This window comes from Scyliorhinus torazame, chromosome 18 (assembly GCF_047496885.1).
Source record: "Scyliorhinus torazame isolate Kashiwa2021f chromosome 18, sScyTor2.1, whole genome shotgun sequence".
Lineage (NCBI taxonomy): Eukaryota > Metazoa > Chordata > Chondrichthyes > Carcharhiniformes > Scyliorhinidae > Scyliorhinus > Scyliorhinus torazame.
In genome coordinates this window covers 4,782,347-4,800,216 of record NC_092724.1, presented here as the reverse complement: position 1 = coordinate 4,800,216, position 17,870 = coordinate 4,782,347, and the positions used below count along the sequence as shown (strand labels likewise).

Genomic DNA, 17,870 nt, shown 5'->3' with positions numbered 1-17,870 from the left:
GTTTCCAGACACTGATGAAATGCAGAAGTGCTTCAGTAGTTATTTGAAAGACAGTTGTTGCGGGGGTTGGGGGGGGGGGGGGGGGGGGGCGGGGGCGGGTTGCATTCAAGGGGATACTTGGCTTGTGATATGTAGGAAATTTAAAATATTCCAAGTGCTGCGTAAGGAGTACGGAATGTAAAAATGTGGCGTCACTTGATTTGTAAACTTTCCATGGAAAAAGAGGAATAAAAAACTAGATAGTTGAATGTGATAATACACTCAATCAACAGAGCAAACACTGCCCCCAGGTTAACTCCTTGAGTGGAGCATTTTCTGCTTGGCAATATATGAATTTCTCATTAGGTTTCAATGAGGAGTGATTGTAAAATATTCCATTTCTGTTGGATGTGACAGCCAGTATGATGATGCTGTGAATAACAGCAGAAGGTAAAGAAATCAAAACATGTCATACAGAAAAAATCCATCAATCTTCAATCCTGCGAATCTACTGAAGTAAACTCGCCCTGCGATGAACTCATCTGATGGGTGAGTTCCCCTGCTCGATGGGACTGCTGAGTAGATTTTCAGCCACATGCTCCAAAGCTTTTGAGTTTGGCGTGGATCAAGAGAGTCTGGACTTGGAGCTAATTATTGGTCCTCGGACTTTTTGGCCTATTTCTGTCCTGCAGCCGATTTCATTTCTTTCACTTCGCTTCATTTGTTTATGGGTCGGGCAAATGACTGCCTCAGTCCTGACGTTGGCGCAAAGGCCAACTTTCTTCCCTCTGCCCCGAAGCTCTGGAATTCCGTCTCTAATCCTTTCCCCTTCTCTACCTCTCTCTTTCCCTTCAGACACGACTTCCAACCTACCTCTTGGGCCAAGCTTTTTGGTCATCTGACCAAATGGCCAGAATCTTGTGTTCCTGCTGGTGGCGAGCTTGGGATGCGGGAAGTCCATTTATTTAGGTGGGATGGTAGCAGACTGGAAGCCGGTTACCGTCACGCCCCTGCCAGAATTATACTCTGGGTGGGAAGGCCCATGTCGACCTTCCCACTCTGCCACCAATTGAGGCCCTTAAGAGGCAAATTAATGACAATTTAAGGGACTCATCCTACCCCGTTGGTTGCAGGCAGGAATGTCAAAATACACCATGCCCATGTGACCTACTTGTCACCTCCAGGACAGAAGCAGGTCCCGCAACCAAAGGCACTCAGAGTCATCACCTTGGCCTTGCTGCCAACCGCCCTCATACCCCTCTTGCCATGACCCCCCCACCCCAGTAGAGCTGAGGAATAAAACAGGGACAGCTCCGTTGCTAGGTGTTTATTATACCCCCAGATAGTCAGCGGGAAATTGAGGAGAAAGAATGTGCGCAATTCGCGTAGGGGTGTAAAAATGATAAGCCGGTAATTCTATTAAGTGATTTCAACTTTCCCAAATAATTAAAAAAAAATTTTTTTTAGAGTACCCTATTAATTGTTTCCAATTAAGGGGCAATTTAGCGCGGCCAATCCACCTACCGTACACATTTTTGGATTGTGTGGGTGAAACCCACGCAGACACGGGGAGAATGTGTAAACTCCCCACGGGCAGTGACCCGGGGCCGGGATCAAACCCAGGTTCTCAGCGCCATGAAGCAGCAGTGCTAATTAATACGCCACATGCTGCCCTACTTTCCCAAAATTAATTGGGATAGCCATCATGTTAAGGGCTTAGATGGAGTAGAGTTCTTAAAATGTATACAGGAGAACTTTTTATTCAATATATAGAGGATCCAACAAGGGATGGTGCAGTGCTGAACCTAATTCTGCGGAATGAAGCCAGGCAGATGGTTGATGTGTTGATGGGGGAGCATTTTAGCAATAGCGACCACAACATAGAAACTAGGAACAGGAGTAGGCCATTCGGCCCTTCTAGCCTGCACCACCATTCAATATTCAGAATTCGATGAGCACAGATATCTTAGAGGGGGATAGGGCTTGAGGAGATTATGGAGGAATTTTGAAACAGGGATGATAATTTTAAAATTGAGGCAATTGTTATGGGCCAGGGTTTAGAGAACCCCAAAGTGTATCATGGAGTTCACCTGACCCACAACTTTTAATAGATTGTGGTATGGGGAGCACACGGCCCACTCTACAGGTGTGGTACAGCAGAAATGGAAAAGTATTTTTTAAAGCAAAACAATGTTTATTCTATGAACTCAAGTTAACCTTTTTAAAATATACAGTGAACATCTTAGCAACCATCAATTCAAATACAACCCCCAAAGAATACAACACTAAGTAATCCTCAATAACTTCCCAAACAAATTCCAGAAGACAGAAGAAACACCTTTCAACAGAAGCACATTAGGTTTACATTCACTACTGACATTTATAATTCTGAATTCACCAAATGATCAAGACATAGTCTTTTGATGGCAGAGAGATCAACAGTACAGCTGCTCTGTCTGGCTTCAGCTCCAACACTGAAAACGAAACTAAAACACACCCTGCAGCCTGCTCAAAAACTAAAGTAAAAAGGTGACAGACAGCCCAGTTCTACCCACTCACTGACATCACTGCAGTAGTAAACACCCATTTCTTAAAGGTACTCTCACTACAGATATTTATACACACCCATTTATAAACACCCGTTTCTTAAAGGTACTCTCACATGACACAATGCTTAACTGGGAACTAATGTTGGTTAGCGAGCACAAGGGTGACAGGAGAATGGGACCAGGTGGGGGTTAGAACACAGGCAGTATTGGTTCATGGTCTCATATTTACTGAGAGTCAGGAATGCACTGGAACAGGCAGGTCTAGAGGTTACAAAGGCAGCGATGAGCTGAGGTGGTAGGATGCAATGAGCAGCAGTGACCTAGAACAGCACAATGAGATAAGAGTGAGCTGCAACATTAGGCGTACTGCAGTGAGCTGAAACAGTGTGTAAATCAGTGAGCTGGAACCTCACAATGGTCACAGTGCTTTGAAACATTATCATGTCCCACATCATTAAAACTGCATTAAAAATATATCATTTACCCATGCATATCCTCAGCAAAATCCTAATCGCACAAGTGAAGTTGATAAAAGTCAAGGAGTTCTGAAATAAAGGAACATTTTTAATCTACTTGGTGCCATATAAATCAATGATCGGGGAACAGAATTTGATAATGAAGATAAATCTATTGGAGCCGAAGGACAGACTGGAGTCAGACTCAGAAAGTGGAAATGTGGTGAACCACTGTAATAGGAGATGTAAGGTAAGACCTGCACTACAGGTTCGCCAGTAGCTCCTGCTGGCTGGCTCCGCCCAGGGAGAACTGTATAAATATGCGTGACCTCCAGTGCCCTGCCATTTCGCCAGCTGCAGCAGGAGGCCAGGCATCTGACTGTAATAAAGCCACAGTTGTTCCCAACTTTAGTCTTTGTGCAATTGATTGCGCATCAATTTATTACAGTCAGATTTTCCACAGAATGGATATCAGAATTAAGCCCGATCACCTGCAGCTGGATCCGCACTCGCCCGACGCCAGGAAAGACTTTACTCACTGGCTAGCATGTTTCGAGGCTCACATCAATGCGGCAGACCCCGCGTCAACGGAGGCTCAGAAGATAAACGTCCTGTACTCCAGACTGAGCTCCAGCGTGTTCCCGTTGATCCAAGACGCCACGAATTACACAAAAGCAATGGAACACCTCAAAGAACACTACGCGCAGAAGGCGAACACGCTCTTCGCCAGGCATGTACTTGCCACCCGCTCGCAACAACCTGGTGAGTCCATTGAAGACTTCTGGGGGGCCCTAATTCCACTCGTCCGAGACTGTGACTGTCAGGCCGTTACGGCCGCCGAACACGCGAATCTCCTCATGCGCGATGCCTTCGTGACGGGGATTGCGTCGGACCTCATCCAAGAACGATTGCTGGAAGGGGCCACGCTCGAACTGGCGGAGACGAAAACTTTGGCGCTCTCCATGACGGTCGCATCCCGTAACGTACAATCATACCTCTCCCGCCACACTGCCCACCCTTCTACTCCTTCCTACCCCTCCTGGACCCCACCGACGACCTCCTCAGCCGAGGCCCTGCCTTCGCAATACGCCTGCGCCGCACGCCGATCCGCGCAACCTGGGGGTCCCCGCTGCTACTTCTGCGGTCAGCAGAAGCACCCCCGCCAACACTGCCCGGCCCGCACTGCCGTTTGTAAAGCCTGCAGTAAAAAGGGCCACTTAAGACCATAAGACCATAAGACATAGGAGCGGAAGTAAGGCCATTCGGCCCATGGAGTCCACTCCACCATTCAATCATGGCTGATTTCAACTCCATTTACCCGCTCTCTCTCCATAGCCCTTAATTCCTCGAGAAATCAAGAATTTATCAACTTCTGTCTTAAAGACACTCAACGTCCCGGCCTCCACTGCCCTCTGTGGCAATGAATTCCACAGACCCACCACTCTCTGGCTGAAGACATTTCTCCTCATCTCTGTTCTAAAGTGACTCCCTTTTATTCTAAGGCTGTGCCCCCGGGTCCTAGTCTCCCCTGCTAATGGAAACAACTTCCCTACATCCACCCTATCTAAGCCATTCATTATCTTGTAAGTTTCTATTAGATCTCCCCTCAACCTCCTAAACTCCAATGAATATAATCCCAGGATCCTCAGACGTTCATCGTATGTTAGGCCTACCATTCCTGGGATCATCCTTGTGAATCTCCGCTGGACCCGCTCCAGTGCCAAATGTGGCAGAGTGACTACAATGCTTGCTATCCAGTACCGGATAGGCAGAAATCTCCTCTAATTAAATATTGGAAAAGCTGCAGCATTTCTTTTCAGACCCCGCTCCTTGTTTGGTTCCCTAACTACCGACTCCATTCCTGGGGCAACCGTCTGAGGTTAAGCCAATCTGTTTGCGAGCATGCTGTCACATTAGATCCTGAGATAAGCTTCCAACCTCATATTTGTGCTGTGCCCAAGGCCACCTTGTTCCCCCTCAGCGCCATCTCAACTGTCTCAACTCATGTGCTGCTGAAACCTGCAACTGTGACTTTGTTAACGCCAGGCTCAACGATCCCAATGCACTCCTGGATAGTCTCCCACATTCCACCCTGTGTGGACACAAGGTCATCCTTGCAACATTGCATTTGCTTTCTTAATTACGGACTCAACCTGCAAGTTTACCTTTAGAGAATCCTGGACTAGGACTCCCAAGTCCCTTTGCACTTCAGCATTATGAATTTTGTCACCGTTTAGAAAATAGTCCATGCCTCTATTCTTTTTTCCAAAGTGCAAGACCTCGCACTTGCCCACGTTGAATTTCATCAGCCATTTCTTGGACCACTCTCCTAAACTGTCTAAATCTTTCTGCAGCCTCCCCACCTACTCAATTCTACCTGCCCCTCCACCGATCTTTGTATCATCGGCAAACTTAGCCAGAATGCCCCCAGTCCCGTCATCTAGATCGTTAATATATAAAGAGAACAGCTGAGGCCCCAACACTGAACCCTGCGGGACACCACTCGTCACCGGTTGCCATTCCGAAAAAGAACCTTTTATCCCAACTCTCTGCCTTCTGCCTGACAGCCAATCGTCAATCCATGTTAGTACCTTGCCTCAAATACCATGGGCCCTTATTTTAATCAGCAGTCTCCCGTGAGGCACCTTATCAAAGGCCTTTTGGAAGTCAAGATAGATAACATCCATTGGCTCTCCTTGGTCTAACCTATTTGTTATCTCTTCAAAGAACTCTAACAGGTTTGTCAGGCACGACCTCCCCTTACTAAATCCATGCTGACTTGTCCTAATCCGACCCTGCACTTCCAAGAATTTTGAAATCTCATCCTTAACAATGGATTCTAGAATCTTGCCAACAACCGAGGTTAGGCTAATTGGCCTATAATTTTCCATCTTTTTCCTTGTTCCCTTCTTGAACAGGGGGGTTACAACAGCGATTTTCCAATCCTCTGGGACTTTCCCTGACTCCAGTGACTTTTGAAAGATCATAACTAACGCCTCCACTATTTCTTCAGCTATCTCCTTTAGAACTCTAGGATGTAGCCCATCTGGGCCCGGAGATTTATCAATTTTTAGACCTCTTAGTTTCTCTAGCACTTTCTCTTTTGTGATGGCTACCATATTCAACTCTGCCCCCTGACTCTCCTGAATTGTTGGGATATTACTCATGTCTTCTACTGTGAAGACTGACGCAAAGTCCCTATTTAGTTCCTCAGCTATTTCCTTGTCTCCCATCACTAGATTACCAGCATCATTTTGGAGCGGCCCAATGTCTACTTCGCGGCTGTGTGCCAGGCCCGCGCAGTCGCTGCGATCGCGCCCGCTATTGCCCCCTCCCCCACACCAGATACACAATGGGAGCCGCCATCTTCTCCTCCCGGGTCCATGTGCGCACCATGGGCGCCACCATCTTGTCCCCCACAGGGTCTCCGGACATCCCGACATCGGAATCGCACACGCTCGCCACCTGAAGTATCTGATGGCTACCCGCAGCTCGCTTCGATGACGCTGGACCAATCTCGCCCGCACAACCTGGCCACCGCGTCGACGACGGTTAAAATCAACGGCCACGCGACCTCGTGCCTGCTGGACTCAGGGAGCACCGAAAGCTTTGTTCACCCAGATACGGTAAGGCGCTGCTCCCTCGCGGTCCACCCTGCCAATCAAAGGATCTCCCTAGCCTCCGGATCCCACTCCGTCCCGATCCGAGGCTTTTGTACAGTCACCCTCACGGTCCAGGGCGTAGAATTTAGTAACTTCTGCCTTTATGTCCTTCCTAATCTCTGCGCTGCACTCCTGTTGGGCCTGGACTTCCAGTGCAACCTCCAGAGCCTCACCCTCAAATTCGGCGGGCCCTGACCCCCCCTTACCGTTTGCAGCCTCGCGACCCTCAACGTCGATCCCCCCTCCCTTTTTGCCAATCTAACTGTGGATTGCAAGCCCGTTGCCACTAGGAGCAGACGGTACAGCACCCAGGACAAGACCTTCATCAGGTCCGAAGTTCAGCGGCTGCTTAAGGAGGGTATTATCGAGGCCAGCAACAACCCCTGGAGAGCCCAAGTGATAGTGGTTAAAACTGGGGAGAAACACAGGATGGTCATGGACTACAGCCAGACCATCAATAGGTACATGCAGCTCGACGTGTACCCCCTCCCACGCATATCTGATATGGTCAATCAGATTGCACAGTACCGGGTCTTCTCAACAATTGACCTGAAATCCGCCTACCACCAGCTCCCCATCCGGAAGTCGGACCGGCCATACACTGCCTTCGAGGCAGACGGTCGCCTCTACCACTTTCTTAGGGTCCCTTTCGGTGTCACAAATGGGCTCCCGGTCTTCCAAAGGGAAATGGACCGAATGGCCGACCAGTACGGTTTGCGGGCCACCTTTCCGTACTTAAATAATGTCACCATCTGCGGCCATGACCAGCAGGACCACGATGCCAACCTCGATAAATTCCTCCGCACTGCCACTCTTCTCAACCTGACCTACAACAAAGAGAAGTGTGTGTTCAGCGCAACTCGGTTAGCCATTCTCGGCTATATAGTCCAAAACGGACTTCTCGGGCCTGACCCCGAGCGCATGCGCCCCCTCATGGAACTTCCCCTCCCCCACTGCCCCAAGGCCCTCAAACGCTGCCTGGGGTTCTTTTCCTACTACGCTCAGTGGGTCCCAAACTATGCGGACAAGGCCCGCCCACTCATTCAGTCCATCCAATTGCCCCTTGCGGCCGAGGCACAACATGCTTTCGTCCGCATCAGAGCAGACATCGCCAAGGCCGGGATGCGCGCAGTGGACGAGTCACTGCCTTTCCAAGTAGAGAGCGACGCTTCAGACATCGCCCTTGCCGCCACTCTAAACCAGGCAGGCAGACCCGTGGCATTCTTTTCCCGCACCCTTCATGCCTCTGAAATTCGACACTCATCCGTCGAGAAGGAGGCCCAAGCTATCGTTGAAGCTGTGCGGCATTGGAGGCATTACCTGGCCGGTAAGAGATTCACTCTCCTTATGGACCAACGGTCTGTATCCTTCATGTTCAATAACACACAGCGGGCCAAGATCAAAAATGATAAAATCTTGCGGTGGAGAATCGAGCTCTCCACCTATAATTACGAGATCTTGTATCGCCCCGGTAAACTCAACGAGCCCCCAGACGCCCTCTCCCGAGGTACATGTGCCAGCGCACAAGTGGACCAACAACGGGCCCTACACGACAGCCTTTGTCACCCAGGGGTCACTCGATTGTACCATCTGGTCAAAGTTCGCAACCTGCCCTGCTCTGTCGAGGAAGTAAGGACAGTCACCAGGGACTGCCAGGTCTGTGCGGAGTGCAAGCGGCACTTCTACCGGCCGGACCGTGCGCGCCTGGTGAAGGCTTCCCGCCCCTTTGAACGCCTCAGCGTGGAATTCAAAGGGCCCCTCCCCTCCACCGACCGTAACACGTACATTCTCAGTGTGATCGATGAGTACTCCAGATTCCCCTTCGCCATTCCATGCCCCGATATGACGTCTGCCACCGTTATCAAGGCCCTCAGCATCATCTTCGCTCTGTTCGGTTTCCCCGCCTACATCCACAGTGACAGGGGATCCTCATTCATGAGCGATGAGCTGCATCAGTTCCTGCTCAGCAGGGGTATAGCCTCCAGCAGGACGACCAGCTACAACCCCCGGGGAAACGGGCAAGTAGAATGGGAGAATGCGACGGTTTGGAGGGCCGTCCAGCTGGCGCTACGGTCCAGGAACCTCCCAGCCACTCGCTGGCAGGAGGTCCTCCCTGATGCTCTGCACTCCATCCGGTCACTATTGTGCACTGCCACTAATAACACACCCCACGAACGTGTTTTAACCTTCCCCAGGAAGTCCCCAGGTGTCGCTCCCGACTTGGCTCGCTGCTCCAGGACCGGTCCTTCTCCGTAGGCACGTCCGACTCCACAAGGCGGACCCCTTGGTGGACAGGGTTCACCTGCTCCACGCCAACCCTCAATATGCCTACGTTGAGTTCCCCGCCGGCCGCCAAGATACTGTCTCACTCAGGGACCTGGCACCGTCAGGTTCCACCCCAACACACTCCGCCACCAATGCGCCCCCCCCCACCTCCCACTGCGCCGCCAATATTGACCCCACCAGACCACCCTCCCCCTCCTACCTTCCGCACAAGAGGACGGAGAGGACTTCGGCACGCTCCCGGAGTTCCCCGATGACTGGCCAGCATCAGCACCACCACCACCGCCATTGGTGCCACCTCCACCACCGCCAGCACCGACTTCGCCGCCACCGTTATGCCGCTCCCAACAAAGCACCGGACCGGCTGAACCTTTGACGGACTCAAGACCGTCAACATGGACTTTTCTTTCCCTGCCATTGTACATAATTGTACTAATTGTATATAGTTTCACATCACTCCCGCCGGATTCATTTTTAACAGGGGGTGAATGTGGTGAACCACTGTTTTAGGGGATGTAAGGTTGGACCTGCGCTACAGGTTCGCCGGTAGCTCGTGCAGGCTGGCTCCGCCCACGGAGAACTGTATAAACATGCATGACCTACAGTGCCCTGCCATTTCGCCAGCTGCAGCAGGAGGCCACGCATCTGACTGTAATAAAGCCACAGTTGTACCCAACTTTAGTCTTTGTGCAATTGATCGTGCATCAGGAAAAAAACTTACTGCATAATATTAAGGTTTGCAATTCTAGATATATCTAAGGCGCAGAAAACCTTATTTAGGCCCCTCTCATCCTTTCACACCAAGAGGTTAGTGAGATTGTATTGTATTTGCACTGCAGGCTGTGTACTGGCTCTCCTCAGAACCTTTAACTGGAGCATTATCCCTGAGGGAGAGCTTGGCATCGTCTCCAGGACTGGCTGCACACTGGAAGCTGAGAACAGCTCTCCCTCTGCCAAAACTAACAGCCCTGCACTTACATTAACAAAAGGCAGTCAAAGGAGGGGTTTAGTGCCCCGTTCAGGCACCGCACAGACTCATGCTGTTTCAACCAGAACAAGGGCCTCCTTATGGACACAGCTGTCCAATCCGATCAACTTAGGAATCATGAGTAAAATTCCAGATACCTAAAAGGTTGAGAAACAATGCGGCATTGCACAATTGGTACAAAGTGAATGAATTATCCCATATAATCACTCATTTGCCCTCTGATCCGTCGCTAGTAAGAAGTTCTGAAGTGTCACCAGTTCAACTCAAAGCGGGTATTGTTACATGACTGTGACCTATATGGAAGCCTGCACTAACTTTCTTTTGAAAACTCAGTTTGCATAACAGCTTGAAAAATATTGTCTGTTATTTCTAACATAATTATGAAAAAAATTATCTGTTAGGATGTGTTTACAATTTTCCTCGCACTATAAATCACAGGAAATCTTTAGAGGAACATTCATGATGTCACCGCACATAAAAACCAGGACAATTCTTAACCCCTTGCTGACAGCCAGGTGTGAGTTTGCGCCACAGCAGCTGTAACAGCGATGACAAGTCAAATCCAAAGATAAACTGTTGGAAATGCTTAATGTGGGCGGCACGGCAGCACAGTGGTTAGCACTGTTGCTTCACAGCGCCAGAGTCCCAGGTTCGATTCCCAGTTTGGGTCACTGTCTGCGCGGGGTCTGCACGTTCTCCCCGTGTCTGCGTGGGTTTCCTCCGGGTGCTCCGGTTTCATCCCACAAGTCCCGAAAGACGTGCTTGTTAGGTGAATTGGACATTCTGAATTTTCCCTCTGTGTACCCGAACAGGGGCGTTTCACAATACATTCATAGCCTTGTTGAGGTAAGCCAACTTGTGACACTAATAAAGATTATTATTTTTATTAACCAAAGAGAAAATGCTGGAAAATCTCAGCAGGTCTGGCAGCATCTTTAGGAGTGAAAAGAGCTAACGTTTTGAGTCCAGATGACCCTTTGCCAAAATAATAATAATTATTAACCACTGCGCCACCGTGACGCCTCCCGTCAGGGCAGTTCTGACAATAAATTAATGACCTAAAGCATCAACTCTGTTCCTCTCGCCACAGATGTGGTCCGACTTGCTGGGTCTTTGACAAGGTCCCTCATGGTGAAGTCACACGGGATCAGGGGTGAGCTGGCAAGGTGGATACAGAACTGGCTAGGTCATAGAAGGCAGAGAGTAGCAATGGAAGGATGCTTTTCTCATTGGAGGGCTGTGACCAGTGGTGTTCCACAGGGATCAGTGCTGGGACCGTGCTGTTTGTAGTATATATAAATGATTTGGAGGAAAATGTAACTGGTCTGATTAGTAAGTTTGCAGATGACACAAAGGTTGGTGGAATTGCGGATAGCAATGAGGACTGTCAAAGGATACAGCAGGATTTAGAATGTTTGGAGACTTGGGCGGAGAGATGGCAGATGGAGTTTAATCCGGACAAATGTGAGGTAATGCATTTTGGAAGGTCTAATGCAGGTAGGGAATATACAATGAATGGTAGAACCCTCAAGAGTATTGAAAGTCAGAGAGATCTAGGAGTACAAGTCCACAGGTCACTGAAAGGGGCAACACAGGTGGAGAAGGTAGTCAAGAAGGCATACGGCATGCTTGCCTTCATTGGCCGGGGCATTGAGTATAAGAATTGGCAAGTCATGTTGCAGCTGTATAGAACCTTAGTTAGGCCACACTTGGAGTATAGTGTTCAATTCTGGTCGCCACACTACCAGAAGGATGTGGAGGCTTTAGAGAGGGTGCAGAAGAGATTTACCAGCATTTTGCCTGGTATGGAGGGCAATAGCTATGAGGAGGGGCTGAATAAACTGGGTTTGTTCTCACTGGAACGAAGGAGGTTGAGGGGCGACCTGATAGAGGTCTACAAAATTATGAGGGGCATAGACAAAGTGGATAGTCAGAGGCTTTTCCCCAGGGTAGAGGGGTCAATTGCTAGGGGGCATAGGTTTAAGGTGAGAGGGGCAAGGTTTAGAGTAGATGTACGAGGCAAGTTTTTTTACACAGAGGGTAGTGGGTGCCTGGAACTTGCTACCGGAGGAGGTGGTGGAAGCAGGGACGATAGTGACATTTAAGGGGCATCTTGACAAATACATGAATAGGATGGGAATAGAGGGATACGGACCCAGGAAGTGTAGAAGATTGTAGTTTAGTCGGGCAGCATGGTCGGCACGGGCTTGGAGGGCCGAAGGGCCTGTTCCTGTGCTGTACATTTCTTTGTTCTTTGTTCTCCCCGTGTCTGCGTGGGTTTCGCCCAGACAACCCAAAGATGTGCAGACGAGGTGCATTGGCCACTCTAAATTGCCCCTTAATTGGAAAAAATGAATTGGGTACTCGAAAAAACAAATAAAAAATTTAAAGAACTGGAACCATGGGCCAAATTCTCCGTTTGGGAGACTTTGGGCGCGATTCAACTAAATGGGAACAACGTCTCATAGCGAGCGTGTTTAACCGCCAGTTTCCCGGCGCTCACAGCGATGAGGGGGACTGACCTGGCTCCCTTTATTCAGCCCCCTCTATTGTTCATAATAAAGGTAATTTTGGAATCATTTTTCGTGTGAGTGCCAAATGTATTTTCTTTTACTTCTTTTTTTTTTCCTTTTTTTTAAAAAAAACTTAGAGTACCCAATTCATTTTTTCCAATTAAGGGGCAATTTAGCGTGGCCAATCCACCTAGCCTGCACATCTTTGGGTTGTGGGGGCGAAACCCACGCAGACACGGAGAGAATGTGCAAACTCCACACGGACAGTGACCCAGGGCCGGGATCGAACCTGGGACCTCGGCACTGTGAGGCAGCAGTGCTAACCCAGCGCCACCGTGCTGCCCTTATTTTCAATTTATTAAGGAGCCAATTAAAACAGGTTCTCTTGAGCCAAAGATAGATCAGATTTAATAGTTGTCAAACCTGAGGAAAACAGTAAAAAAAAGGGACCAACACACACGCAGATATCAGAAGTTAGAAAAGCTAAGAGTTCAAATAATGTTTAAAGAAGACATGATTGAGTTTCTGCTCATCCCTCAGTAAATTGCTGAATTTTGCAGCCATTAGAAGGTAGTAGATTTCCTATAAAATCCTCCAGTTGAATTTAAGTTCAGGTAACTGCACCTCGCTGGAAACAATTTCCCTCCTTTTACTTCCATAATCCATCTGTGAAAAAGTGATGGATTTCTCCTAAGGTCCTCTCTGATGGCAATACTCCACCTCTGTGAATTATTTTTAACTATTAAGAAATAGGGAGAGAGATTCTCTGGTCCGCCAGCTGCGTTTTCCTGGGCGGGGTGCCCTCGCCACAACAGGGAATCCCGTGGCGGAGAACCCCGCTGAGGGTTTTTCTTCTTGAGAGAGAGAGAGAAAAATAACCATCCTCCCTACTCCCTTCAACAGCGTTTCCAGATTACTTTGATTTCTCTCTCTCTCTCTCTCTCTCTCTCTCTCTGTTTCTGGCTTGGCAAAACCAATTTTTAGACCTCCTGCTGGTATATTCCATGGAGGAATTTGAGTAACATGTTTTGTAGTCATTGCTGTCAAACATTTATGATCTTGCATCTCAGAAACTTTTAACACACTTCAAAACAGTAGAAACCAACAGGAGATGGGGTTGGTTTGTGTTTTGAATGCCTGTTGGGTATCTGGCTAGTCAGCAGTTCCCATTGTCTTGACAGTTGATTAAAGTCGAGCACTTTAAAATTTTAATGACTTCCATTCAAGAGTCCCTATTTGAAATGGACTTTGACACCCCCAGGTGTGGAAATCCTTGAGTAACATGTCAGCAATGCAATCCATATGGTAACTTTCTAGAAAAGGTCAAGTTGCAATCCCAGACATCAGGTGATTCATGGCAGCCATTTTTGTTCAGTGTCTTTTCTTGTATTTAAAAAGAAAAGATGATCTTAAAACAGTTCAAGATGATTTTGCTTACCTGGTGAAATTATAGGTAGATGTCACTCAGTCACAACTTCCCATCATTATGACACAGCATTGAATATCGGAACAGGTTGAAAGGACCGATCAGCCGACTCCTGCCCCTATTTCTTACATTCTCATGTCACTTTCAGAGAAATAGAGTGGATTATTGGGGACAAATATGAACAAACTAGTGAGGTGACTTGTTAAGAACACAAAAGAATACACATAATGCATCCAAAATTCCATTTCCCGGGGAAAAATTAGGACATGATGGGAGTGGATGGCCGCATTTGGAGTAGGATTTGCATCCTCTCATTTTTGTCCCATTAATTTTGCAAAGGAAATTTTGGTGAACGGGCATTGGGCCTGTCTTCTAGCCCCGACATATTTGGGTTGTGGATTGGTTAGGAAATCCTGCCTAACTGCACTTACACCCCATTTAAAAGTGTCTGTGGAATTTGGGGATTAATGTATCTTTAGAGAAAAAAGATACTGTAGCCACCTAAATTGGCCAGCTCCCGATTTAAAATGGTGAATGGCAAAGGCTGATGGGAAAGTCAGCCAACACAGACAGAAACCAGCAGGTGCAGGTTTGCTGTGTATTTAACTCTGCAAAAGGCCAGACAACATCGATACCAGCGACCATCAGCAGAACAATGTAGCAGCCTTCTACATACTGATGAGCAATCCCCGGGAACAATAAGTAACATTTTGGACACACAAAGCAAAGCCAGACTCCTCGGCGCCAGCAGGAGCCAACACAAACGAGGTGAACGAGCACCTCAAGACCGCCCATCGATCAGGGAACCGCTCCAGTATTGGAGAAATCGAACCAAGCGATTGGAACGAAGACCAATCACCTAGAACCAGGTACAGGGTCCGCCCCGAAAGGCGGGAAGCCCCTGGGGACTATAAAGTTAAGCCCCCAAGTTCAAATCGTTCTCTTCATCTCTTCGTCCTGCCCGGGTCACCCAGCAACACAAACCAACATTGACCGTGACCGGTGCAGTGACCGCCGAAAGAAGTAAGTCTTAATTCAACGCTCGCTACGAGATAGGCGCTCCTAGCTACCAATCCGTACCAACTTCGAATCCCGCAGACTCAGAACCCGAACGAAAGGCCATTTGTTCCCCTGACCTGGTGGGCCAGTCCGAAGTTAAGTATAAGCCTGTTAGTTGTAGAAGTAGCTTAGACGTAGAATTTGTGCATGAGTAGTGATTACTGTGTATGATAAATGTGCTTTGATTTGAATCTTACTAATTGGTGTATTGAGTTATTGATCATTACTTGGAGTTGAGCCTCGTGGCGGTATCGTAAAGATACCTGGCGACTCGAGAGCAAAGGTTATAAAACAGAGCAATTGAACCAACCGGAAAGTTAGCAACAATACTTAAAACAGATTTTCTCTTTAAGCAAATTTTTAAAATCTATTATTTCTCCATGATTCTGATTTACACTTTTACCACATGAAGGTTGGCCGAGTTTGTAGAACCGTTCAGTCTCAGCTCCATTGTTCAGTTATAATTGGTCCTACTGATGCTCCACTAATGGCATCAGTTATGCATAATAGTGTTATTATTTGGACTTGACTTGAAGTGTGGTGAAACTTAATTTCCACAGGCACAGGCGCAGGTAAGGCCAATTTCTCAATCCTCTTCCAGAACAGACAAATCACCCAACTATAACACAGAATTTGCAGCAGAGAGACAGACTTTGTTTGTTCTCCATGGTTACTTGGGAAATAATGGGGAAGTGAATTTACAGACTGATTATCGGATCATTGAACTGCATCATGAATGTTCCTCCCACAGCCAACAAGACCTGGAATGGGTTCAGCAATCTGTCTCAGAGGCACTGGCACTATCTACTCAGCCACAAGATTTCAGAGAAACAGGTCATTTGATCCAACTGGTGCTTATGCTCATCACAAGCCTCGTCCGACTCCTTTACTTCATCTCACCCTATTGATGTACCCTCCTATTCCTTTCCCATTCATGTACTTACTGAACATTCCTTCAAATGCATCTTGATATTTTCTTCAATCAGTCTATATAGGAGCATGTCCTCCATTCTAATCACTCTCTGAGCAAAGAAATTTCTGCTGAATTCCTCAACAGATTTATTAATCTTATATTTATGGTGCTTACTTTGGTCAAACTCAGATGTGGAAACATCTTCTCTCTGTCTACCATCAAAATGTAAAGAAAAGTCTCCATAGTCCCAGAAGGCCAGAGGTGTCTTCCCCTTGTCAATGGGAAGAGCAGGCTGATCGTGATTTAACCTGAGGATCACCTCATCTCAGGCAAGGGGCAAGGTTGAGAAGGTTGCGAATAACCTCAGCCGGTACAGGGATTGAACCCGCGCTGCTGGCCTCGCTCTGCATCACAAACCAGCTGTCCAGCCAACTAAGCTAAACCGGTCCCAAAAGATCTCTGTCACATCAGCTCTCAATCTTACAGAGTCTAGAGAAAAGAGCCCCAGCGTGAGATAGTCGTCCCCTTTTTGTTCTGGAATCTTCCTGACCCATAGACCACAATCAGTGAGGATAAACAACAACACCTCCTCCAGATAACCTCAATACCGGGGACGGGCAAGGCTGCTTACTTAGCCCCTTTATATTCCCTATACACACACGACTGTGTGGAAAAATGTGCTCTAACTCCATCTACAAGTTTGCTGCTGGCATGACTATACTGGGTCGGATCTCGATCAATGACGAGTCAGAATACAGGAGGGAGATAGAGAACCTAGTGGAGTGATGTGACAACAACAATCTCTCCCTCAATGCCAGCAAAACGAAAGAGCTGGTCATTGACTTTAGGAAGCAAAGTATTGTACACACCCCTGTCTACATCAATGGTGCTGGGGTGGAGATGGTTGACAGCTTCAAATTCCGAGGTGTGCACATCACCAAAAATCTGTCCTGGTCCACCCAAGTCGACACTACGCCCAAGAAAGCCCAACAGGGCCTATATTTCCTCAGGAAGCTAAGGAAATTCGGCATGTCCACATTGACTCTCACCAATGTTTACAGATGAACCAAAGAAAGTAAGCTATCTGGCTGCATCACAGCTTGGTATGGCAACCGCTTGGTCCGTAAGAAACTACAGAGTGAACGCAGCCCAGTCTATCATGTGAACCCACCTCCCATCCATTAACTCTGTCTACACCTCCCACTGCCTGGGGAAAGTGGGCAGCATAATCAAAGACCCCTCCCACCCAGGTTATTCTCTCTTCCAACTTCTTCCATCGGGCAAAAAATTCAAAAGTCTGTGAACACGCACTAAAAGGTTCAAAAACAGCTTCTTCCCCGCTGTTACCAGACTCCTGAATGACCCTCTTATGGACTGAACTGAGCTCTTCACACATCTTCTCTACTGAGTAGTACTACACTCCGTGTGCTTCACTCGGAGGCTGTGTCTATGTATTTACATTGTGTATCTATCGCATGTCCTATGTTTTTCATGTATGGAACGATCTGCCTGGACTGTACGCAGAACAATACTTTTCACTGTACCTCGGTACACGGGACAATAAATCTAAATCAATATCTAAATTATATTTGTCAATCGTTCTGCATTTTTCCCAGTGTTTCAAGTCTTTTTTATACATAATGGTAACCACAGTATATAAATTCTCCTCATTTTTTTTCAGTCGTAAGTTAAACAATAATTCAGCACCGTTAACGGCCAAACCAACAGTCTAATTTTATAAAAATGACTTTTCTGTCAGTTGCTCTGCTTTTTGGTTTTCCACATTAGACATTCTTTCATGGTCGAATAGGTTTATGCCTTGTAGCAGGAGACCGGAGAGCTCTGCGTTTGGCTCACCATTTCGGGAGGTGCCTGGTTTCAATTTAACAATTCTTCCTCCATGGCTCATTCACCATCTCTGCCGCATAAGCGGACTGCAGCAGGAGACGGCGTGCTGACTGCAGTCCAGCCGAAAGCCTTGGTGGAGGGCGAATACAGATTTATTGATCTGCCCTCATATTCCTCAAAATCAGGAGTTCTGAA

General features: G+C 47.7%; 1 long non-coding RNA gene across 1 annotated transcript in view; it reads left to right on the top strand.

Annotated features, from left to right (window-relative positions):
- Positions 1–17,397, top strand: part of LOC140394905 (uncharacterized) — a 40,512-nt gene extending 23,115 nt beyond the window's left edge. Inside the window, exon 5 of the long non-coding RNA XR_011936072.1 lies at positions 15,666–17,397. This is a non-coding gene — a long non-coding RNA (uncharacterized lncRNA). The remainder of the gene's footprint in view (positions 1–15,665) is intronic.
- The last annotated feature ends 473 nt before the right edge of the window (positions 17,398–17,870 follow it).